General features: G+C 41.2%; 1 protein-coding gene across 1 annotated transcript in view; it reads left to right on the top strand.

The window, feature by feature from the left end:
- The window catches only part of LOC122789830 (putative bifunctional UDP-N-acetylglucosamine transferase and deubiquitinase ALG13), a 2,262,889-nt gene that overhangs the window by 1,273,164 nt on the left and 968,331 nt on the right, over nucleotides 1-21,394 (top strand). The window lies entirely within an intron of this gene.

Consider the following 21,394-nt stretch of genomic DNA (forward strand, 5'->3'; position numbering starts at 1 on the left):
ACACATCAGTCGGAGGGCTTTCAGTCGAGGGAATCTTAAGATGAGAAACCCTCACCTGCACAGGTTTTTCGGTCTCTCTGTTGGTCTGATCCGTATCTTCGTAAAGGTTTCCGGTCCGAAGGACCAAAATGTCAGAAGAAAATTTCAAATGAGTCACATCTGCCTCAGGTGATGAAAAACTTCTTTATTAGCAGCTAACCAGATTACACAGCATGTTGGCCAAGATGATCTTCTCTGGTCAACTTGTTTACTGACATCAACTTTTATACTGCAAGCAAAACAACTTTTTGTTGCATTTCTGACCGTTGACAGTTGGCTATGCAAAACACCTGTGATAAACATGTTTATCACAAATCACCTCAAACCAACAGTTAGTACAGAATGTTCAAGAAGTACAGAATGTTCAGTTCAACGGTGGTAGCTCAAATTTTCCAGGACACGCATCCTGCTTCAGTAAATTAACTCTTACTCGGCCGTGCGTCCTTATCCCAGGCTTCACCAAGCTATAACCAAATCTCTCTATTCTGAAATGCAGAAAACAAATATCATTCAGGTTTATAAGCAATGCTGCATTTTGTTCACAGATGAGGCCCATCTTTGATAGGCATATCCCAACAAATAACATGTTCACTTTGCAAGAAGAGGAAAAAGACAAATAACAGTATGTTTTAAAACTTTTTCCTCAACATACATAAACAAGCAGGGGGGTACACATTCCTACCCCCTCTGTAGACTAGCCCTGGCATCGTGGAACACTGCCTTGAGCTACCAAGTGCAACTACAAGCTCAATTCCTGCCAGGAAAACTGAATATACTGGCAGACAGACTAAGCAGAAATCTCATGGACCCACATGAGTGGAAACTGGAACCACGGATTTTCAACATGTTGACAAGCAAATGGGGAAGCCCAGACATAGATCAATTTGCCTCCCCCCCCAGAACTACCAGTTGGAGAAATTTTGCACAAGTACTCCTCTCAAAAAAGCCTGGAAAGTGGATGCTCTGTCCTTCAGCTGGAAAAACTTATCAGTCTACGCCTTTCCCCCTCTGCCTCTGCTCTCCAAAGTTCTGCTAAAAGTCAAACAGGACAAACCAGAAATTATTTTGATTGCTCCAGACTGACCACGCCAACACTGGTACCCACTCCTGCACAGTGTCACAAATTTCTCCATGGCACCTGCCTCAGACACCTTCCTTACTGTCTCAGCAGGAGAACCAAAGTCTGCGCCCTCAGCTCCCAACATTGAACCTTGCAGCTTGGCTAATCACTTAAATTCACCCTTAGCATCCCAAAGCAAACCTGTGATGGATGTCATCTTGGAGGCGAGAAGACCTAGTACTAGAAAATCTTATGCTGATAAATGGAAAATATTCTGTGCCTGGAATCAATCTCAAGGGATGAGCACAGCAGCGCCCATTTTACCTCAGATTTTGCAATACTTACTGAGATGCTTCACAAGGGCCTGTCTTTTTCCTGAATTAAAATCCACGCCTCAGCCATTTCAGCTCTTTATAACACAGAACCTCCCCTCTTCTCTCTTACTCTGCTCAAGCAGTACCTCAGAGGGGGCCAAAAACTTGAGACCACCCAGGAGAGCTCCAACCCCTGCCTTGGACCTTAACTTTGTACTGGAGAAACTCACTCTACCTCCTTTCGAGCCAGCTGCTACTGCAGACTTAAAAATTTTTTTTCTTTGAAAACAGCCTTCTTTTTAGCAATCACTTCAGCTAGAAGGATATCTGAATTATAGGCCCTTATGGCAGTGGAGCCTTTCATCATCTTTCATACGGACAGGGTGTCACTCAGGACCAAACCATCCTTCATGCCCAAGGTGGTATCCAGTGTGGCTCTTAATCAGTCCATTTGCCAACTTTCTTTCCCAATCCACAGAACAAAGGGGAACAGATTCTACATTAATTGGATGTGCATAGACAACTTAGATTCTACTTTGATAGGACTAAACCTCGAAGAAAATCTGAACTGCTGCTGGTAGCATTTGCTGCAGGGGCAGAGGAAAAGGCTATTTCAAAACAAACCATTTCTAAATGGATAATCCATTGCATTAATTTCTGCTGTAAACACCATGGAAAACCCTATCCCCCAGGGGATCAAATCTCATTCCACCAGGACTGCATCTACTTCTGCAGCCTTTCTCAGAGGTGTTCCTACCAGAGATATTCTAGAAGCTGCTACCTGGAGTTCAGTTCATACTTTCACCAGGCATTATCATTTACCAATTTTCTCAAAATCCAGAGCTGGCTTTGCCACTGCTGTCTTGCAGGGCGTTATAGATGGTCCTAATGCTGTATAAATCCATCCTCCCAACCATAGCTTTGGGAATCTACCCAAATGTAATGACTGCAACAGTGAAACACGAAGAACATATTACAGTTGTGTACACTTACCATAAATGTAGATGTTAGAGTGTATTCACTGTTGCAGTCCTAGTTACCCTCCCTCCAGCCCCCTGTTTTTCTCTTACTATACCTCTACTTTTTTTTTTTTACTATGCTTAAAATCTTTTTTGTGTATTTGCTTTTGGTTGGAGGTATATTTTTGTGTTTAATTTTATTTTGCTCCCCATTTGGGGGGCACCTGACATCTGGGGCAAGAAAAACTGATGTAATGGCATTGGCTGCATGTTTTATACCCCTGATGACCTGATGTCATGTAAGAAGGGACTGCAACTGACGCAGGACCCAAGACTTTGTTAATCAGGCCGGCTGAGGGCAACCTGCCAGCAGATTACCCAAATGTAATGACTGCAACAGTGAATACACTCTGTCATCTACATTTAAGTAAGGTAAGTGTACACAACTGTACTTTTCCCATGTTATCTCTAATAGATGTATAAAAACAACTACTTTTTATATAAAAAACTAATTTTACGAAGCAGCCGAAACAAATTCTGCAAGATAAAGCTTTCAAATTTGCAAAGCGAAAAAAGTGAAGCTCAGTCCTTTACAGTGTCTTTCCTGCAAATCTCAAATTTACACAGAAATATTGTATCACTTGGGCATTTGAAAAGGTGGAACTCTGAGACCCAGAACCTAAACTGAATGAGATCCAAATCAGACTAAACAAGATCAAGTGCCAGATCATTGTATTTTACAGGACTCCATCTATGCCTCCAGAAAATTTTGTAAGGCTCCTCAGACACACTGGATGGAGTCAATAGTATCTGTGTACTGTACACATAGTTACACAAGCAAACTCTATGTGCAATTTGACAAGTGTATTGGCCTGGCAGTCCCAACCAAATCCAAACAAAATGGCAATTTTAGAAGTAAATCAGCCTGATTAACATTAAAAAGATATTGAAGGAACTAAAACCATAATCAGGAAAACAAAGGCATCCCATGATCTAAGACTAGAATCAGAAGCTAAAGACAATTACAAATCCTTCTTTACTTATGTTAAGGAACTTGGAAATAACATCCAACATTGCTCAGAACTTATACAGCGTGGCACTATCTACTTGGATCCAGTAGAGATAGCAGACATAGTAGCAAATAACTGCTGTGCAGATTTCACCCCCAAGACAACTATTCAAAACCTGTATACCCCACAAAATCTCACTCACCCAATCATGATGAAAGAGTGCTTGCTAAAGGTACTCTTCTAAACATAAACATTCATCATCCATGGAGCCTGATAATATATCCAGTTGCCTGATAAACAGTAACAAATGTGCACTTGGTGAATTCAGACAGTGCTTAGCCACTAATGTTGCCCCTGAAGTTTAATCCATCACTGATTTTGGAAAATACAGACCCATTATCCTGATATGTCTCATCTACAAAGCAATGGAACATATCATAACTGACCTAAGTAACTATGATATAAAAAAAAAATCTTAAAAAATGCTTGACCCGAGCAGTTCAGCTTTAAGGATTATATCTTGTCTAATGAATATGGTCAACTTTTTTGAGAGAGTAATAAATTCTGTGGACACTGGACATGCTGTCCATACAGCATACCTCAGCCAGACTAAGCCTTTTGACATCATGCCACATGGCAACACAATGTACAAGTTTTATGAGCTCAAAACTGAGCAGTAGTTGTCCTGAATGTGTGGAAAACATTCTAGGTCCAAAAAACGACAATCCGCAACAAAAGGACCAAAAATGCAGTGAACCAAGTCTCAGGAAAAGCAGTCCAAGAAGGAAAGCAAATACTCAGACTTGGACACACCCATAGCATCTTTAAAGTTTAATAGCAAATTTAACAGGCAGAGAATACAGCTTGCGGGTTGAACCCTTCTTCAGTGCAGAGGTATAACAAGAGACAAATTAAATACAAAAAAAATTAGTCACATGATGTAGTCATCCAGTGGCCTCACATAACTAAAAGTATTAGTACACATAAAAATCCTTCAGTTGAGTCAGTAAAACCTTAAATACATAATTTGTAAATACAGTCATTAAAATAGAGCAAATATATATATCAATAGTCCTACAAAACCTTTATTGAAAAAGAAAAAAAAATTGTATTTATAAAATTGTAGTATATAATTAGTCTCTTGAGTGTTATACCTTTGCACTGAAGAAGGGTTCAACCCAAAAGTTGTATGCTCTGCACATTAAATTTGCTATTAAACTTTTAAGAAGCTGAAACTATTTCCAAGTCTGAGTATTTGTTTTTTTCGAAGGTGTTTGTTTCTTGGAAGGCATTCTAGCCCTGCATGGCGGTCTACATTGCTTTAAACTATGTCTCAGTACTTACACAGATACCATATTATCCAGGGTGAAGAGAGCCTGGAGGGAGTGGAGTTTCTTGCTTAGGCTCCTGGCATTGAGCAGTAACTAACTTAGAATTCCCTTCAGTTGGTTTTACTATGCAGAATGGATGACATTTCCAAACAATAGGTATTATGTATGAGACACCTGTCCCTCCAGCATATTATATTTATTTTGCAAAAGAGGTTGAGATCCATGAGCAGATGTTTGATATAATTTAACTTGCAAATGTTAATAGATATGAGAAATATGGTCTGTTGATGCTCTATATGCAAGGTGGAGGTTGTCTCTTAATAGGCTGTGTGATAATAAAAAGAGGGACAAGATTTTGAGATGGCCTGCATAGACTTTACAATTCTGGCCTTTGATTTTGTTAAGGAGAAAACACCGCCGTTATTGTAGTTGTGACCAGTGTTTGGAGAGGTACATCACAAAAGGGGCATTATAGTCAGACAAGCCTAATGAGTGCTAAGTACAGTAGAACACATCCCTGGATCTGTACTCATCACCTTTAGGTGTAAGTTGTGCAGTAAAAAAGGACTTCCTTACAACTGTGGATATCTGATGATCAAAGGACAGTGCATTGCTGACACAAGATCTTGGGTGTATAGAGTTACAATGTGGGACTGCACACTATCTGCTGACCTCACAGAACCCAAATGGAGTGAAAGTTTTGAAACATGAAGGGAATAAATCTGACTTCCCTGCTTAATCTAGCAGAAGCATATCGACGTCAAGCAGGAATGGAAATGAAACCAGAAGAAAAAAAAAATCAGGCTACAAATGAATGTGCCAAAAAAACAAAAGAAAGACTATAAGTTCAAGAATCAGATGAGAAGGCAAGAAATGTGGAAAATACATATAGTTGTAAGTATAGAAAACTTCTCAAAGAACCTCATGTTGATCAGGGTCAAAAGCAAGAATGATTAAGGAGAGGCGAATTTAAACCAAAATATGAAAAGTTAATATTGGTGGCCCAGTATAGTTGGCTACACGCATGTTGGTTTACATAGTCCACTGAACATGTGGGAGAAACACACAAATGTAGGTTTTGTATAACAGAATTGGAAATAGTCACACACCTCATTGCTGGCTGTGACATACTAATGGCAGAAGGACTGTATACTGAAAGGCATAATAAATGTGGCAAGACTGTTGCACTGGGGATTGTATAAACATTATGGTATTGAAGAAGCTGAAAAACACTGGAAACAGCCACACAGCATCATAGAAAATTATAAAGTCTACGTCATATAGGATCACCCATTACCAATAGTTCAAAAGATAGATGTGAGAAAACCAGGTATAGTGATCCATGAAAAGACAAAAGTAGCATGTCTTGCATACAGAGAGACACGCAGTTATAAAATATCAGGATTTGAAGGCAGAAATGAGAGCAATGTGGAAGAAAGATATCCTGTCAGTTCCAATAGTAGTGGTAGGAGCAACCAGTCTTATAAAAAAGAATCTGCAGTTGTATTTAGATATATTACCAATACATGTTAACTCCATACAAACTGCATTACTGGGCACATTACAGGTGTTGCGAAGAGCACTTCTGGCTTACATCAAAGATTGAAACAATACTATTGTCATGAACTTTAATCATACTTTGACTTGGGTATGGGGCCCATTCCTGTCATGGTAATGGAGAGAATCCAAGATTCCTAACTATGGGATCAATTTTCAAGGTTATGTTGTCAGTGTGATAGTTTCCAGAGAACTCATGCTTCCCAAAGGGTCTGATAACACCATGAAATAATTTTGCCAACTGATTGTAAGGGTTCTGCTTGTAAATATTTTGATAAAAGTGTGTTTTTTTTTTTTATAAATAGAGGCATGGTAAATTTTTCCATGTAACATTTTTAGCCCTCATGGTTTAATAATGAATTATTAATGAAATATTTATTATGAATGTTTTTGAACTATGTATTGAAATTATGATTTTTTAATATTACTTTTTGTAACTTTAAGGAAGTAATGTTTTAATTGATTAATTTGCAGTATTCTCCCATTGGCTTTGTATGCTTCCATTCATTTCTTTATAAAGAGGAGTTTTTTTTCAGCAATTTGGAACTTTGGACAGCAGTCAGCAGAGGCACTAGTTCTTTGTGAAATAAAGTTTAAGGTTGCCATTTTGTGTAATATTATGATTATGTACTTTTTGGCATTTAAGTTTAGTCTGGTTTGAATACCAGCTCTTTGACTGGGGCAGTCCTTCATGGATGACCTTGCTGTTCTCTGGGGAGTTTATGAAGGCACCAAGTTTGAAGTCATTAGCAAACTTGTCATCTGCAAATTCTTAACATTTGCTTTGTTAAAGAGGAGCGGTTGAAGGATTGAACCCTGGGGTACACCATTACTGAAAGGTCATTTGGAGGAGGTATAGCTGCCCATCCTAACTTCCTTGGTTCTACTTGTGAATTAATTTGCTACCAATGAGTTAAACAGTGATGGACATTTAGCTGGGAAATTTTATCTTCTATATGTGAGGATAGGATGGTGTCAAACTCCTTTGCAAGACCTAGATATGCAAGTACATTGTAAACTGTTTTTTCCCCATCCATTGCCTCAGTAACTTTTTTGAAAATGTTGACCAGTTTAAGTAGGCAGGACCTACCCTTGACAAATCTGAACTGGGTTGGGTCAAGATTATATAGATTACCTATATCCGTACATATAGGTTCATAGGTAGGTACTAGGCTATCTGCCCGAAGGCATTTATAAGCCCAGCCAGAATGTGTTGGCTTTCGCCACCCCCTTAGATTAGTTCCCTGTGCCTCTGTCCAGCAGAGCCATTGAAGTGATCCCAGTGGTAAACTTTGTTTTCCATCCACTCGTCAAGGTTTCTCTTGAAAGAGCATTAGCGAGGAGCTCTGCCTAGTGTAGATTGGAATCTTGTTCCAGCGCATGGGAAGTCTCTGGGACAGGAGTCTATCCCTCCAGAACGTCCTATATATTGTTGTGGTGAGGTTTAGATCCCTGGAGCATGTGGCTCGAGGGGACATGGTTTCCTTTAGGTGGAGCGTGTCCGTCAATTCTGGGTTGGACATGACCTTGTATGTCAGGCAGAGATCACCTCTGAGTAGGAGGTATGCAACCGAGTACAGCTGGAGTTTCTTCAGCCGAGCTGCATAGGGCATCTGCTTGAGGCCAGTGATCCTCTTGGTGAGGTACTTCTGTGGTCTTTCCAGTTGTTGCAGGTGTCTTGAAAGGTGCATCCCAAATGGGGCATTGTACTCTATGATGGGTCTGATGAGTGATGCATAGAGGGGCCCAATGACCTCTTTTGATATGGATGCAAACCCTTTTGTGATTAGGTGGGCCACATAGAAGGATTTTTTTAACTACTTTGGCAATGTGATTATCAAAGGAGAGGTTACTATCTACTTGGGTCACCAGATCCCTTATTACGTCTTCCATATTTAGGGGGCTACCACCTATGTGGTAGTTTGTGGGTACTTTGATTTTCCAAAGGGGATAACTATGCACTTTTTGGCATTTAGCTTGAGGCCATGGTTTTACCGCCAGGTATCTGTCTCAGTGAGACCCTTTTGGAGGATGTCTGTGTCAGCCGGAGAGTCCATTGTAGCACCTAGTTTGCAGTCATCTGCGAACTTGGTCAGCCATAGTCCTCCTGTGCTTGCCTGTACCTCTGAGAAGTATATGCTGAACAGGAGGGGTCCTAGGACTGAGCCCTGGGGAACGCCACTTGTAACCGGTTTAGAGTCAAACCTAGCTCCCGCAACTCTTACCATGTGGGTTCTGTCCGTGAGCCAGTTGGCAACCCATCTCGTGACGTAGGGGTTTATGTTCAGGCTGGTGAGCTTGTCTATAATACCTGAGTGGGGAATGGTGTCGAAGGCCTTTGCAAGGTCTAGGTAAGCTGTGTGGACCACCTTTCCCTCATCTATAGCCTTGGTAACTGTCTCAAAGAAGACCACCAGGTTTAGGAGGCATGATATGCATTTAACAAAGCCGAACTGGGTAGGGTCCATTGTTTGGAGGTTTCCAATGTCTCTGTTAATGAGATCTATGATGATGCACTCCATAGCTTTGCAGACCAAGCTAGTCAGGCTTATAGGGCGATAGTTCCTGGGGTCTGTTGTGGCTCCACCTTTGTGGAGTGGAATAACCATTGCTGTGCGCCACTCGGTGGGCACGTAGCCTGTGGAGAGGCTGAGTTTAAACGGTGTGTTTAGGTGAGGGGTTAGTTCATCTTTGAGCTCATGTAGGACACAGCCTGGGACACCGTCTAGTTCCATTGATGCTGTGTTTTTGGCTTTGGAGAGGGCTGTTTTAACCTGATTGTCTGTGATTTCAGGGGCACTAAATTCTTCTGGTATAGTTATGGGCCCTTTTGGGGGTGAGAGGGGGGTGAAGTTTGCACTGAACCTGTCTGCCAGGATGTTGGCTATATTGGTCGGTTCAGTGTATTTTGTGCCATTCTGCACTAACCCCGAGCAGATCTGAGAATTGCCACTTACATTCTTGACATAGCTAAAGAATGCGTTGTGGTTATCTTTGGACTCCATGGCAATTTTTCTTTCAAAGCTAGTCTTGGATGATTTTATGAGGGAATGTAGTTCCTTGCTGATACTGATCAGGGATGTCTTCCCTTTTTGGGATTTTACTCCCTTCTGTACTAGTTTCCTCCTATTGTATAGCTTGTTTATGGCAAGGGTCCACCAGACTGGTTTCCTTTTCTTGGAGGAGTGAGTCTTGGTTTTGTTTGGGTAGCACGATCCATGCATTCTTGTAGGTGCCCGTAGAGTGCATTAGTAAAGGATTTTGCAGTTTGGACAGCATTATCCTTTAGCATGGGGGCTTTGAAACTTCCCACCTCTGTCTTAATTAACATGAAGTTTGCTTTTGAAAAGTTTTTTACTGTGGTTCCTTTGACCGGGGGTTATGGCAGAATGTGGATATCCAGAGTGATTAGTTTATGGTCAGATCTAACCAGCATGGGGTTGACCACCAGTGTGGAACACTGGTCGCCCATGTTGGTGATGACCAGCTCCAATGTGTTGTCACCTCTGGTGGGGGTGTTGACCAGTTGATTCAGGGCGTTTGAGTTTATAAATTCTAGGAAATTTTGGGCAAGGGAGTATGTATTTCAGTAGTTCTACCAGTTAATATTTGGGTAATTGAAATCACCCAATATCAGGGTGTTTGGTAGGATCTTTTCCAGGAATGTGGAGTGGGGGGTCCTGGGATATGGTGGGTGATCTGTAGCAAACTATAATTTGAATAGCAGTTTTTGCCCATTGTTAGTTACACGTGGATGATCTCTGAAGCATTGTGCTGTACCACTAACCTGGAGGTGTGGGTATCCTTGATGAATATGGATACTCCCCCACCTTTTGTATTTCGGTCTGGGTTTTGTGGCCGAAATGTATGGTATGAGTTGTAGCCTGGTAGTGTGGGGTGCTCTCTGCAGCCTTAAACCAGGTTTCTGTTACTGCACATATATATTGATTTTCTCCATACTGAGGAGTGCCTCGAGTGCTTGCGTTTTGAGGTTTGGACTTCTGGCCTTGAGTAGCATTACCCTCAGTTTTTTGTTACGTGTGCTTTTTATGGCTGTGGGTTTGTCTTTTGAGCCTTGCCTAAAAAAGGCACTATGGGGGTGGCAAGTGCCTTGGCCAGTATTCGAAAGCCTGAAGGTGACAGGTGCAAGCCGTCTCTAGCGAAGCAGCATGGCTTGTCGAGCATGTCATCCCAGGCTGACAGACACTGGATCCCCTTTGAATGACACCAGAAGCTTAGGCAATTGTTGAAACTGATAATTGTTTCATTATACGGTGGTGGTATTCTTGGTGAGGGCAGGAATACTAGTCAGGGTCATGCTGGTCTTGGCTACGTGATCAGAGAGCTCTTCCATGTCTCTCTTCATGTAGTCCAGGGAGGTACAGCTCAGGTCATTCACACCAACATAGACAATGACAGAGTCATATTTGTACTTGTTCTGGAGTGACCTGAGTGCTTGTGTTATGTGGCGGATCCTGGCACCCGACAGGCAGCTAACAGTAACCTCCTACTTGTTCAGCCTAGTGAGTGGGACGTCAGTGTGCCTGACTAAAGTCACCTATTACTAGTGTGTTACTATGTTTTATTGCCTTAAGTGCTCTGATTGTGTGGCACACTGGTTTTGTGAAGTATGTGTTTCATGGTTTGTGTTGTGGGGTGGAGGTTGCTTGGATGTCTGCTTTGGAGGCCTCTGTTGCTTCTGCAGATTTTATTTAGAGCCTCTGAGTATGTTTTTGTGTATTTGTGTGTTTTTTTTGCCAGTGCTGGTTTCATAGGTCTATGTGAGACTGGTGGTGTGATGCAAGTAATTCCCTTCTTCTCTTGACTTGCCTGGTCCAGTCTTGGGTTGAGAGAGCTTAGCCTCCAGTTTGGCTGTATAATTGCATCTCTTGCATGTATTAGTGTTCGGTGGAAGGAGGAGAGGGTTGTCTGTGTACATGAGGCAATTGTAACATTGCCTCAAAATGCCCAGATTCACCAGTTGGACTGGAGAGTACACCTGAAACTGCCCTTTGGACATGCCTGGATAGGTACAATGAACTGTTTTACTTCTCTACAGTATAGGGGTGAGGTCTAGTGCTAAAGTTTTAGTGCTTGCTATGAGTTTTGAGCAAGTGCCGGTATGAGAAGTGAATGGTTTGAGTGCTTAAGTTGAAGGTTTGTCTAGTTCCAAGAGAAAAATTGAAGAGTAGACTTTGTGGAGCCTGGATTAGTTATACCCTAGCTAACCGGTGCTGCCCGGCATGCAAAACCACGCAAATGTGGGTTTTATAGCGGGGAAATGAGAGAGAGAAAAATCAGCCCAAAATGGCCATTAAACTACTAATTGCTGTGCTGAAACCACTCCTCCAGGGACATATAGGCTGCTCAAAGTTCCCTCTCTCACAGTGAACAGAGAAACTTCCTTCTATCCAGGTAAGGTATGGGCAAACACAGAAACTTGTAACACAGCCCTGAATTCAGCCCTAACCTGAAAACTGGACTATATTAGCTTGGAAAGGCAGGAAAACAAATATATATTTTTTTGTTTCTTTGTTTTTTTCAGAAAATAAAGCAGATACAATAAAAAGACACTTTAAATGCACATAAATGGCTATCACACTTGAGTGTGTAGCCTACAACAGTTAAACAGGTAATTTAAACACAAAATCGACTTTGTTAAAGTGCAGGCAGTAAAATAAGTACAATATGTAGCTGAAACAAGCTTTTTAAATCACAGAAACTCTAGAAAATCTGCGTTTTAGGTGGAATTAGCTAAAGGCAGCAAGAAAATGCAGAAAAATGATAATCACTCCAAAGTCTCTCTTTTGTCTCTCTGCTGCTGTAGAACTCTGCAGGGCACCAGGCAGGAGCTTGCTGAGCTGTATACTAGCACAAAAACCTTGCAAATGCGTGTCTTATAGCAGGGAAATGAAAGGGATAGAAATTAGCCCAAAATGGCCAATAAACTACTAATTTCTGGGCTGAAACCACTCCTCCAAGGACAGATAGGCTGCTCAAAGCTCCCTCTCTCACAGTGAACAGAGAAACTTCCTTCTATCCAAGTAAGGTATGGGCAAACACAGAAACTTGTAACACAGCCCTGAATTCAGTACTAACCTGAAAACTGGGCTATACTAGCTTAGAAAGGCGGGAAAACAAGTTTATTTTTTTGTTTTGTTTTTTTTTTTCAGAAAACAAAGCGGATACAATCAAAATTTTAATTTCATAATGGTCTTTTTCATAGCCTTACATGAGACTGGTCAAGCTTATGGGTCTTTTGAAGTTTCACCTTTGTGCAAGGGAATGACTGTTGCTGTTCTACATAAATCTGGCATGAAGTCTGTTTGGAGGTCGATATTTAACAGTTTCTGTATGGGATTTGACAAGTCATGTTTAAGGCATAAGTGGACTGATGATTGCAGGGCACTATTTTGGAAAAAATAAAGGTTTCTAAGTTTGATATGACATATATAAAGAAACAATTGCTATTTAAAGAATCCATTTATATTTTAAAATTTGATACTCTGTCCCTTAGAGAGTAAAGGAGGAGTGTAATTGGAGAATGCTTATTTAAATATTTAATTGAGTGTGAAACATTTTATATTTAAGGCAAGTGGTTTGTATTTTGTTTTACTTCTTGAAGGCTTTGGCCGAGATGTCAGAGTTTGAATAAACCTGTTTTGGATAACTAATTGGTTGTTTTTATAAGTGGACTATTTGGCTATACTTCAGAAACAGAGCGTCTTTACACCCAGGTGATGTCCATGACTTTAAGGTGCTTGCAAAAATATCCCTATCAACATCCAAACCAGAGAGTAAAAAAGTCACACAGACAAACCAGTTAGTAAAGAATACAAGAAAAACCTAGCAAAGCTGTAGTTTTCACTGTGTGATACTTTAAACCTCATGGGCCTATTACAGGAGATTTTTCTCGATGCAGATTCACATGGGAGTTCTCCCAGTTGTTACCCATCTGGATAGAAGGTCTATATTATCTTGCCGAAAGCTTTTTCCAGCGAATATGGCAAGCTCAAACCGTGAAAACCCACTAATGCGAATGGCCAGGTCACCAATTTTTTTCCTAGGGAAAAAAAATGGTGGACCAACTAAACACCACAGACCATTTAAATTATTACAAAGTGGGGGGCTTTCCCTAGGAAAAAATTGGTCACCTGGCCGTTTGCGTTGGTGGGTTTTCACGGTTTTGAGGTTCGATATTGATGTATTCGTTGGAAACAACTTTTTCCAAGATACTATAGACCCAGATAAAAGACATTTACTCGTACTGCTCCACCTATTTTTGTTGTTTCCTCCAATCTGGCCTTTGGTTTCAAATCACTTGGATCCAAGAATTCTGGATCTGAAGACTGCTGTATCTTCCACTCCAATACCTTCTTTGAGTGGATCAGCTGTGTTGGAGCCATACCTTTGTTTCTGGATCCGAGGTGTTGGAGTAGACACTGAAGTTGGAGCCATCTCTGCCCCTCGGAGCTACAGCATTGGACAGCTCAGCTCTGAATTCTGCCACGAGTGAGCTGCCTTCAGGTCAGATGCTGCAGACGGTCCGGAAGTGTGTCTTCTCATTGCCATCAGCCGCCTCCTCTCCAGGGCATTCTGCTTCTGAGGTAGTAGAGAGAGTTTTCTCTGCTTCTAGAGTAGAATGATTCCTCCCCCCTTGGATCCTTCATCCCAAACCCATCTGTCTTTTTGTCTTGACCGTCAACATTCTACTCCACCAGGACAGCCAGTTCAAAGTCTCTTGGCTGTCCAGCAGGGTATACTCGTATCTTCTGATGCTTCTCTGGAACAACCCACTGAGGAAGTCCCTAAGAAGTGAAAGTGCAAAAGGAGGCACTTAGACTCCTCTCAAGGGTCAGTCACAGAAGATATTGATTTTAATGAGAAAGAAGGGACAAGGTGTCTATTCAAGACATTTCCTGGTACCCAGAAAAGACAATTCATGACGTCCTATCCTGGACCTTTCTACTCTAAACACCTTTTTAGTGATTCCAAAATTCAAGATGCTGACTCTTCACCAGTTGCTTCCTATGCCAGGCAAAGATGCCTGGTTGGCAGCGCTAGATTTAAAAGAAGCATTACCTGCACATCCCTATCAGGGAATCTTGCTGAAGATACCTATGCCTCAAAGCAGGCTACATGCACTATATCAGTTCTCTGCACTGCCCTTTGGCTTATCTACTGTGCTCAGGGTATTCACAAAGTGCCTAGCTCCGGTCATTGCATTTTGCAGGCAAAGAAATATTCAAATATACCCATACCTGGATGATTGTCTAATTCAGACAGAAAGCCAGGACATACTTTTGAATAATCTGGCCTTTGTACAAAGAGTGCTGACTTGTCTGGGGTACACCATAAATGAAAATAAATCACACCTGGTACCCTGTCAACAAATTATATTCCTGGGAGCAAGCTTGAATACAACTTCCCAGATGGCTTTCCTCATGTCAGAGAAACAGATTCATTTGACAACCTACTTCAAACAAGTGGCCACAAAAGCCCTGCTAATTTGCAAGGCAACTACTGCAAGCTTTGGGGGTCATGGCCTCCTGCATTCTTCTAATTCCATATGCAAGATTGCATATGAGGAAATGACAATGGTATCTAAAAAGCGTATGGTGTCGACATTCTCAGGATCTAGAAGCAATGACTCCTATCATACCTTGCCTATGCCTAGAGTTCCTTTGGTGGGCAGAGGCCTGTCACCAAAACAAGTGATTACCATTCACGCTACCCCTTGCCACCCAAACCCTAACAGAAGCATCAGGCTATGCATGGGGGGGCTCACCTGTCAGGGAAGTGCATTTGGGGCATATGGAACCCAAGTCAAATGCACCTGCATATCAATCAAAAAGAAATATTAGCTGTACAGAATGCTCTGACAGCCTTCAAGGACCACATTCTTCCAGGACAACTAATGGTAAAGACGGACAACACCACTGTTATGTGGTACATAAACAAGCAAGGGGGTGCACATTCTTATACCCTCTGCAGACTAGCCATGGCATTGTGGAACACAGCCTAGAGCTACCAAGTGAATCTACAAGCTCAATTCCTGCGAGGAAAACTAAATACACTGGCAGATGGACTAAGGAGAAACCTCATGGACCCACACAAGTGGAAACTGGAACCAAGGATTTTCAACATGTTGACAAACAAATGGGGGAGCCCAGATATAGACTTGTTTGCCTCCCCCCAGAAATATCAGCTGGACAAATTTTGCACAATGATTCTCCACAAACAAGCTTGGAAAGTGGATGCTCTGTCTTTCAGCTGGAAAAACCTATCAGTTTATGCCTTTCCTCCTCTGCCTCTGCTCTCCAAAGTACTACTAAAGATCAAACAGGACAAGCCAAGGATGATTTTAATTGCATCAGACTGGCCATGCCAACATTGGTACCCCCTCTTGCGCAGTGTCACGGTTGACCCCTTGGCACCTGCCTCAGTCTCTCCTTCCCTGTTGTCTCAGCAGGAGAGCCAAGTTCTGCACCCTCAGCTTCAAACACTGAACCTAGCAGCTTGGCTAATTACCTAATCTCTCCTTTACCATCCCTCAGTAAACCAGTGATGGATATCATTTTTGAGGCAAGGAGACCTAGTACTAGAAAATCTTATGCTGCAAAATGAAAAAGATTCTGTTGTGCCTGGAACCAGTCTCAAGGGATGAGCACAGCAGCGCCCAATTTACCTCAGATTTTACAATACTTAACTAAGATGCTTGACAAGTTCTTGTCTTTTTCCTCCATCAAAATTCATGCCTCAGCCATTTCAGCTCATTATAACACAGAACCTCTCCTTTTCTGTCACCCACTGCTCAAGCAGTTCCTCAGAGGGGCCAAAAATTTAAGGCCACACAGGAGAGCTCCAACTCTAGCCTAGGACCTTAACTTTGTTTTGGAGAAACTCACTCTTCCTCCTTTAGAGCCAGCTGCTACTGCAGATTTAAAATGTCTTTCTTGGAAAACAGCATTTCTTTTAGCAATCACTTCAGTAAGAAGGGTATCTGAATTATAGGCCCTTAAGGCAGTGGAGCTTTTCATCATCTTTCATGCGGGTAAACGAAAAACAAAAAAGCAAAACCAAACTGTGGAAATAAGGTAGCTCAAAAAACCACGGGAGCCGCAATATAAATCCTAGGATTTAGATTGCGGCTCCTGTGGTTTTTTGAGCTACCTTATCTTTCATGCGGACTGGGTGTCCCTCCGAACGAATCCCTCCTTCATGCCCAAGGTGGCATCCAGTGTGGCCCTTAATCAGTCCATTCATTTGCCAACCTTCTTTCCTAATCCACAGAACAAAGGTGAACAGATACTGCACTCCTTAGATGTACACAGACAACTTAGATTCTACTTGGACAGGACTAAATCTCAAAGGAAATCTGAACAACTGCTGATGGCATTTGCTGCAGGGGCAGCGGTGAAGGCCATTTCAAAGCAAACCATTTCTAAATGGATAGGCCATTGCATTCATTTCTGCTATAGGCACCATGGAAAACCTATCCCACAGGGCATCAGACCCCACTCTACCAGGGCTGCATCTACCTCCGCAGCCTTTCTCAGAGGCGTCCCTACCAGGGACATCCTAGAAGTTGCTACCTGGAGTTATGTACATGCTTCCACCAAGCATTATCTTTTACCAATTTTCCCTAAATCCAGAGCTGGCTTTGCCACTGCAGTCTTGCAGGGCCTTATAGCTGGTCCTAATGCTATTTAAATTCCTCCTCCTAACCTTAGCTTTGGGAATCTACCCAAATGTAATGACTGCAATAGTGAAACACGAAGAACATAGTACAGTTGTGTACACTTACCATAAATGTACGAGTGTGTTCACTGCTGCAGTCCAGGGGGCTGGAGGGAGGGTAACCAGACTTCTTTTGGCTTTACCTCTACTTTACTATGCTTAAAAGCTTTTTGGTGTATTTTCCTTTTTGTTGGAGGTATAACCTTGTATTTTTTTATATATTTAATTGCTCCCCATTAGGGGGACACCTGACATCTGGGGCAAGAAAAAGTGATGTAATGGTGTCGGCTGCATGTTTTATACCCCTGACGACCTGACAAGACAGCAGAAGAGACAGCAACGATGCAGGACCCAAGACTTTGTTAATCAGGCCGACTGAGGGCTACTGCAAGCAGATAACCCAAATGCAATGACTGCAACAGTGAATACACTTGAACATCTACATTTATGGTGAGTGTACACAACTGTACTTTCCACCTTAGCTTCTTCAAAACTTTGCAAGGCCTTTATAAAAAAAACATTTCTTCTGAGTTCTGCTTTTAAAGATCCAATTCTACCATTAGATTTGAATTTAATTTTACAAGCTTTGAATCAATCACCATTTCAACCACCAGCAAAGTGAGAACTACAATTTTTAACCTGGAAGCACTTTTTAGTAGTCATAACCTCTGCTAGAATTGTCTCGGAACTACAGGCTTTATCTTCTAAGTCTCCATATTTAATTTTTCATAAAAATAAGGTATCATTACGAACCAAGCCCTGCCTTTCCTTCCTAAGGTGGTGTCAGAATCCAACATCAATCAAATCTATCAATCTCCTAGCTTCCTTTCCAAATTTCTGTAACAAAGGAGAATACAGATTACACTTACTGGATATTCACAAACAGTTACATTTCTTTCTGCATAGAATGGAAAAGTTCATAAAATCAGATAAATTTGTCTAATTTTCGTAATCAAAATTGAGTAAACCAGTTACTCAAGTAACTTATCCAAGTGGCAAACTGATAGCATTTCCTTTGTCTACAACAAATTGGGCTTATATTTGCCAAAGCCTTTGAAAACTCATTCAACTAGGTCCATGGCGACTTCATTCATTAGTATTTTTATCCAGATCTTCCATGGTCAATATTTGTGCTGCTGCAACTTAAACTAATCCTCATACATTTATTACTCAGTTCATGTTGGACCAGTCTCTAGGGAAGAACAGCCTTCAGTTTAACAGTGCTCAGGAATATCCTTCCCTGGAGTCCACCCACGATTCAGGTAGCTGGGGTCTTTGTTCCACTTATTGAAGCATGAATGGAAATTGACAGCATCAGACAAAGAAGTTATGTACTCACTGTAACTTTCCATCTCTGCTGTCCATTTTTATTCTTTATCAACTTCCCTCCCTCCAACCCCTCTCCCATTTTATTTATGACTTCTGGAAGAATTATAAGGTGTTAAGGAGACAAGTGTTCTTGCCTTTGATTTCCAGATATTGGTTTCTCATGTAATTGTGGTTGACAAACAAGATTTGAGGTATGGGAGGTGGCTGTGGCATTATTGGTAAGGGAGTAGCTCGAGATCTTTCAGTATCCATGAGCTGTAAAAAGTGTCAGAGTTGGATCTGAAGGTCTGATCCAAACCCACTTGTTGAGAAAGAACGAAAATGAACAATACAGATGGAACATTATGGTGAGTACATAATGGGTTTTTTTTGGCAGTTGAGTCAGCCCCCCCACACCCCCTACAAATCATATATACTAACTCTGAGACTGCACAATACCAGGAAAGGGGCATATTCCCCAACCATGAGAACTGTGCAGTCTCAGTTGATGAAAACAGCAGTTCCAAATAAATTGAGAAGACAAATGGTTGTTAGGATACATAAATCATATCTGGAAATAGTATCGATCCCCATAAAAGGAAAGACAGTAATCTTCTGTGTACTCTGGTGCTAGATTGCAATAAACAACATGATATACATATAAATACTCGAGTCCCTTTGAGAACATCAGTACACCATAATGTCGACAAACCAGAACATTGACTGCTGACATCACTGAGTTGTAAATACATAGAAACCTGAAAAACTGAGAACTTCTAGCAGCATACAACACTGTATTGCTGCTGCACGAAAGTAAGTAGACAGGTCTCTGCAATCAACAGTCTCAGGGTAGGGGAATATGCCCTTTACCAGGGGATTATGTGAGCTTGGAGTTATAATTACCTCTGTATTTGTATATAAAGAGACAGCATGCTTTTCCATCCCAAAAATCACTTTCTGTATATCCTGTTGCTGTCAAACTGGGTTGAAAGTGAAAGAGCAGACAGCCACAGTAAAATACATCAATTCATTGTTGTCAGACATATTGACATAGCATGTCTTCCTACTTTACTCCCAAACAATAGCACCTGTATACAATTCTGATGTTTGACAGTGAGGAAAGTGAGCCAACAGTAATGATCACAGTAATGTACTCCAAGTTGTGGCTACTAGGACAGTACACTGTCCCTAGACAAACTACAGCGAGCTGCTTTGAAAATGTCTGCACTATGCAAGGGAGACAATGTAAAGGAATAATAAACAAATGGTCTACAGTCCCCTGCAAGCTATAGCAACCTTCAGTGCACACTACTGAGCAGACCCAGTTTTTGTTCTAGATAGGTCTCCTATTAAGCCTGTGTTAAAATCCAGTTATAATGCAACCAAGGTTGTGGAGTCTGCCATATCCCTAGAAGCTCTGAGTACAGATGTTCTATGATGCATTTTATTCCTTACATCTGAAAGATAATTACTTGTCTATTCTTTCTTTACTGCTCCCCAAAATATTAGTTATGTAGATGTCACTTCAGTGTGTGTTCACAGGGTAAAAAAGGCAGTTTAGCACATACACAGACTCCCATTACACATATACCTAAAGGAAAATTAGAGGAATAATGCACCTGTAGCCCATCTCTTGAGTGCTGTAGAAAACCAGGGCACTACATATGTGGAGGATGTGCAGACTCCACACTAAAGAAGCCAATACCAAAAACTACACCAGAGACCCAAGAGCTGGGAAATATTAAAACTACCCTTTCCACTGTTGTGTTAATGATAATTTGTATTGTTTTGCTTTAGTTTACTGGGTTTAGTCATAAAACCCTTTTTCAGGGGAGGCGTAGAAGAATGGTCCCAGATATTAAACATTTTAAACAGGAATTCAGTAATATACATTAACAAACATTAAGTAATATACATTAACAATCACACATACATTTGCTACTTAGATTATAATGATGAGACATAAAGGAAACTATTACACTGTAAAATATACTTATGCATTCATTTAGATGCAGAACACAAACTTGACAGTCAAGAGGAGAAGGTAAACACTTGCACCACACCACACTCCTCACATAGTCCCACTAAATCTACACCACGAAAATCCACACATGGAAACACAAATAGAATGTGTAACCAAGAGAGACCAGATTTTATTTTTGCATTCTAAATGGATCATTAGACTAAGTTGAGTGTGGTGCAGGTTTGTGGTGAGGTCATTATGGATATTTGTATGAGGAAATTGCTTCAGCAGGGATTTGATGATTAACAAACACATGAATTTATTGGCATATGGGTAGTAGTGTACTACCCCTCATCTGTCAGTCTCTAAAATCTTTAGGGTCTTCCCCTGCTCTTGTGTGGCTGTGATGGTCCAATCAGCTGCCAAAGCAGGATAGTCCTTCACAGTCATAGACAACAGCCCTCAGGTTTTTTTTTTCTTGTGCCACTGCAAGAGAAGCATCTCTGAAAAGACTATCCCCTTCTGGCAGCTGTGGTCTCGTGAGCTCAGATAAGAAACCCTTCACTTCATTCTATTCTTCCCCTGCCTTTTTATTATCATTGCAGTATTGTATAGCTTGCTTGTTTGTTTGTGTATTTCTCTAAAAAAAGTATAGCTTTGCACAATTTTATTTTCTGTTCACAGCATAGGATTATACTGTGTGTATTAAAATGAATACTAATTTTTCAAGGGTTTATAACCCTTTCTAAGTGCGTCTTTGTATTTGGGGAATAGTTGACGGACTTTTTGTACTAGTGCTGGTATATCGAAGTTCAATCATTGCTGCGTGCTTCCATGATAGGAGGTAAATTGCAGCTGGTATTTCTGTTAATTTAAAGCATTAGTTTTGAATATTTTGACAGGAAAACATGTTATCGAGCTTTCTAAATCACATTTTCATGTATATAAGTGAATGGTGTCATTTGGAGTCCTTTGGAACATATACTGGAGCCATTTTGTTTATGGACATTACTGCGGTGGTGGTGCTGCGGTAGCGTTGTCGCCTCACAGTAAGACGTTGTCCTGTTCCATTCTCAGCTAGAGCGTCTTCTGTGTGGAGACATGCATGAATGG

Source organism: Protopterus annectens, chromosome 15.part0 (genome assembly GCF_019279795.1).
Source record: "Protopterus annectens isolate FY-2018-M chromosome 15.part0, PAN1.0, whole genome shotgun sequence".
Classification (NCBI taxonomy): Eukaryota; Metazoa; Chordata; order Ceratodontiformes; family Protopteridae; genus Protopterus; species Protopterus annectens.